The sequence below is a fragment of the Octopus bimaculoides genome, chromosome 8 (genome assembly GCF_001194135.2).
Source record: "Octopus bimaculoides isolate UCB-OBI-ISO-001 chromosome 8, ASM119413v2, whole genome shotgun sequence".
NCBI classification, from domain to species: Eukaryota; Metazoa; Mollusca; class Cephalopoda; order Octopoda; family Octopodidae; genus Octopus; species Octopus bimaculoides.
The window spans coordinates 82,811,967-82,816,797 of record NC_068988.1 but is presented as its reverse complement, the minus strand read 5'-3'; the positions used below and the strand labels follow the sequence as shown (position 1 = coordinate 82,816,797).

At 33.6% G+C, this 4,831-nt stretch overlaps 1 protein-coding gene across 4 annotated transcripts in view; it reads right to left on the bottom strand.

The window, feature by feature from the left end:
• Positions 1-4,831, bottom strand: part of LOC106871890 (vesicle transport protein SFT2B) — a 73,189-nt gene that overhangs the window by 55,959 nt on the left and 12,399 nt on the right. The window lies entirely within an intron of this gene.

Genomic DNA, 4,831 nt, shown 5'->3' with positions numbered 1-4,831 from the left:
ATTTCGAGCGTGGCCGTTTTCGTGCGGGTGACACGTAAAAGCACCCACTACACTCTCTGAGTGGTTGGCGTTAGGAAGGGCATCCAGCTGTAGAAACTCTGCCAAATTAGATTGGAGCCTGGTGTTGCCATCCGGTTTCACCAGTCCTCAGTCAAATCGTCCAACCCATGCTAGCATGGAAGGCGGACGTTAAACGATGATGATGATGATGATGATGATGATGATGATGATGATGAAGGTATTGCAGTACATGTCTCTGATAAGGAAAAACTGATTTGAAATTGTACCAATCAGTGAACATGATGTACATCCCAACCAATGAAAGGATATGTACTGTGGGTAGACTCATGTGTGTATGTGACCTTAATTTGCCCTCACACAGATGTGCAGTGTCGTCGTCTTCACTGAGGTTATCAGGTCAGATATTTGTTTTCCATTGCACCACCCGCGTTATAGTACATGTTCAGCCAGTGTGAAAAATAGGGAGATTGTAATAAAATCCTTATGAACTTTGCGGCTTATGGAAAGAATATGTACTAATAACGAAAAGCAACTTTGCATAAATTGGGTTGAATAAAGAGAAAAATGTTAAAGGCAAAAAAGCTCAAAAGGTTTTAGTCATTGCTCCATGTCTTTATCACACTTTAAAAAATATAGGCTCTTTCCTTGGGGAAATTTTATTGAATTTAAACGTGAGAATGCTTGTTTAAGCATTCCTGAGTCATTTGCTACCAAGAAAATCTACATGGACATATTGTTTTCAGTAGTAATCTCAGAAGTAATCACAATATTTGAAAGACATTGTTTAATCATGGAATACTGAAGACATTCACATAGGCAGTTTAGTTGTGGCAGAAAGGCCATTATTGACAGAAAATGTGCCAATAATTGTTCCAAAAAGTATGTTTTTTGGTCATTTTCCATTGACAGAGAGGGTTTTGTGCATCACAAATGCACTCATAGCACTCCTTGTACGTTGTTGCATGTTTTGACACTGGAAACTGGCAATGTAGATTAGAAGCAAATTCAAATATTGCCTGAAAATGACCTCACAATTGTGCGACCTGACCTTGTTTTCGAGGTTATTTTTGTAGTAAAAAACAGCTGTGCAAAAAACATACTTCATTTGGTAGCCAAAAGACTACTGAATCTTTTGATACCTCATACATCAAAATTGGCAATTCAGTTTTCGAATCCTGAAAGAACATACTACACACAAACTCTGTTTTAGCTGTGCATCATTAACCAGCTAGAAGAGATGTCCTCCATATAAATATATTTAGTGACAAATTTTAACCTGGAACACTGAGGTCTTAAGAATTTTGTTTAATGTTTTTGCTATTCCTTGAGTAGGTGGAAATCAGCAATATAACAAAGCAGATAAAATTGGGTATCTGCAACATTCAATCCTTTACCAAAGTTACTATTTTCCCCAAAGGAAAGCTAACAAGCAATTAAGATTATTCTATTTTGATCTGCCCTAGAATTTAAGTTCTTACAAACAAAGCTACCATCTTGCTATGTAGTAAATATAATCTGCTCAATTAGAATGGAAGATAAACTTTCAAAGAGATAAGCTTACACGTTTCTTAACCTCATTAATATCTGGTTGTAATTATTTACATTCAAAGGCATTGTTGAAGTGAAAATTAAAGTTTAACAAAATTGTTCTTAACATCTGAAGCAAAAGACATAGATGATCTACAAATCATTAGTTCTCTTCTATCTGTTAAAGTATGTAATACCAAATGTTGACCAAAGTCATTAACTGAAACTGAAATCCCACTGTGAAGAGAAAGATGTACAAACAGAGACACACACCACCTAAATGTGTCTTGACACTTTTACATACTATCTCTGAAATATGATATACAACTTTCAAATTTTTTAATGATACTATCTCTTCTGTTATTCCTTCCTCTCTTCTTCCAGCTTTTATTCCAATCACCCTGTCTTGCCCTCCACACTCTCAATTCTTGCTTCTTTTCATCTTAGTTGTTTTTCTGTCCACTCTATTAGTACATTGCCCTGTATAGACAGAGACAATGTAGGGTGCAAGGAAACAGCATGAGTGCCACGATAAGATGCACTCATCGCATTGTAAATAGGTTGGAGAAAATTAGAGTGGAGATCAACCTTAGTCTTGTGTTGTTGAGATCATGATAAAATGTACCCAGTACACTTTTGTAGAGTAGTTGGTTACAGGAAGAGCATCCAGCTATAGAAACCATGCCATATTTAATGTTCAAGTGAAATGTGGTCCTTCAATCCATCTAGGAAGACAATAACTTTGAAGAGTTGATGCAGACACTGATGATCCACCCAACCCATGCTAGCATGGAAAACAATCATATCCAACCCTTTTAAGTAGCACAATGCATAATATATAGTTTGTGACAAGAATAGTAGAATTGGCTACAATTACTGGACTGAGGTTATAAGAGACTCAACAACTGGCAACTGTTGTGCTTTTGCTAAATATGTTTATGTAGTTGTGAGCTGAAACAGACACTCTTTTGACCCTTCATCTATGATCCAGTGGAACATCCAAGATGTAACAGTAGAAGGAAAAGAAGTTTGTATCAGTAGCTGAAAGGTACTCATTTACAACAGTGTAGAGTGAAGCAATGTGAAATGAAAGGCCTTGCTCAAAGACACATGTCACCTAGTCAAGGAAGTGAAGCCACATTATTATCATAATGAGCTGAACATCCAACCATTAGGCTACACAACTTCACTGATAATGGAACAGAGACACATAAAGAACAACAAAAGAGAAATGAGTAGAAATGTAAACCTGAAGTATGTAGATTGGAAGTTAAGATCCACCAAAGCAACAAACAGAAAATAGTACCATAAGGGGAAATAGTAGATATAGGTGTCCAAGTAGAGAGATATATGTAGGGTGGCTTTCACAAGTAGAACGATACTGATTAGTCATATTAGCATTGACTTAAACTGAGTTCAAATACAGAAACACAGTATGCTAAATGTATGTGTGTAAATAGTGAACCATTAAAGACACAGGATCTAACACTTCTGCAGGATTAAAATGGATATAGTGGTACAGTTTAATTGAAATTATAATCATGTCAGAACATGTTAGAAGTAATAGTAGGTTCCAAATAGTCTAATGATAAATAGTTACTGTGTGAAAGCAGAAATAATAATTCTTTAAAATTCAGATGTGATTGAAGCAGTAACACATTACAATCTTTTATTTAATGATAGAAAATAATTTCAAAGTCCACAGGTTAACTGTAAAGATTCATTGCATGGTTAGACAGAAGAAATTAAGTAATTATTCCTTCATTTATTTATACACAATCTTCAATTTTTCTAAGAAAATGAGATGAAATAAAATAACAAAATATTTACATCACATTTAAGAATTTGTCATCTAGTGCTTGAGAATGCTTGTGCCTCTACTGTAGAAGCACAAACATTCTGAAGTGCAAGACGACAAATTCTTAAATGTGATGATGAAAATATTTTATTTAATTTCATTTCCTTGGAAAGATTTGAAGACTTCCTGCACCTGTATATAAATAAACTAAGGAACAATTTCTTCAGTCCTTCTGACTAACCTTATTGTTACTGATATACTACTGCAATTTTTTTATTTAGCCACATTTTTTTTTCATATTCATTTACCATACATTGTTTTACACCTATTTGTTTTTCATTTTTGTGACTGGGTTTTAAACTAGAGATTAACCACAGAAACATACGTTGGACACATTTAGATAAAAATGTGTATAACTGGCTTTAGAAAAAAAAATATATGCAGATGTATTAATCTCCATATTCATTGTAATTGTCTTGAATACCCATTTGGTAAACTATTTATAATCTAGCAAACTCAGGATTTATAAATCAGATGAAATACATTGAGATTGTTTACTTCAAGTAATCCTAGGTGTTCATTACCACTTGATGTGGTTAGCCATAACTTGGATTATAACTGAGTGCTTGAACAGTACCTGCCTGGATACTTCATTACTATCTTTTCACTATACACACACAATATAAAGAAGCAGATTTATATAACATGCCTTGTGACTCCATGGCACAAAACTATTAGTAGCACATTTTATTACTGTGCACATTAAATGACATTTATTTCTCATTGGATTGAGTACTTCTTTTTGTTGATCCTACCTTAACAGTAAACTATACACACACACACACACACACACACACACACACACACATATGTCATAATTACATAGTAGTCACTGAGCTGGTTATGGGAAATAAAAACACTGAACACAAATTAGTGATTGGCTGGACTTGATACTCTCAAAACCAATTCCATCATTAAAAGACAATATCCACTCATGTGACAGTTTTGATAAGCTTACAGCAATCTTGTTCTCATCTCCCTTTTCCAGGTTTAATTCTCCTCTACTCATTTGACAGTGTTTGGAATCATTCATACTTCCAAATAAAAAAGACAGAGGCTAAAAGTGCCAAAATAATTTTTTGTTTATCTTTACAATATAAAACTAATATAAAAACTAAAAATTCAGGTTGCATTGAAAAAAAAAGAAAAATCACTGCCTTCCATCTACTAGAGAGACAAGTTGATGAAGAATACAACACAGTTAAAACCCTTTAGCATGCAGTTTAGCAAAATATTTGCTCAACTAAAAATTAAAATACTACTTATTTCATTTACATAATTATTTGTGAAAATTACAACTAATTTTGAATAGAAATTTTAAGTAAAGAAAAAAAATATGCCATTTTAAGAAATAGCAGAATGCTATAAAGAGAGGAAAAAGTTACAAGCAACACTATATATATATATATATATATATATATATAT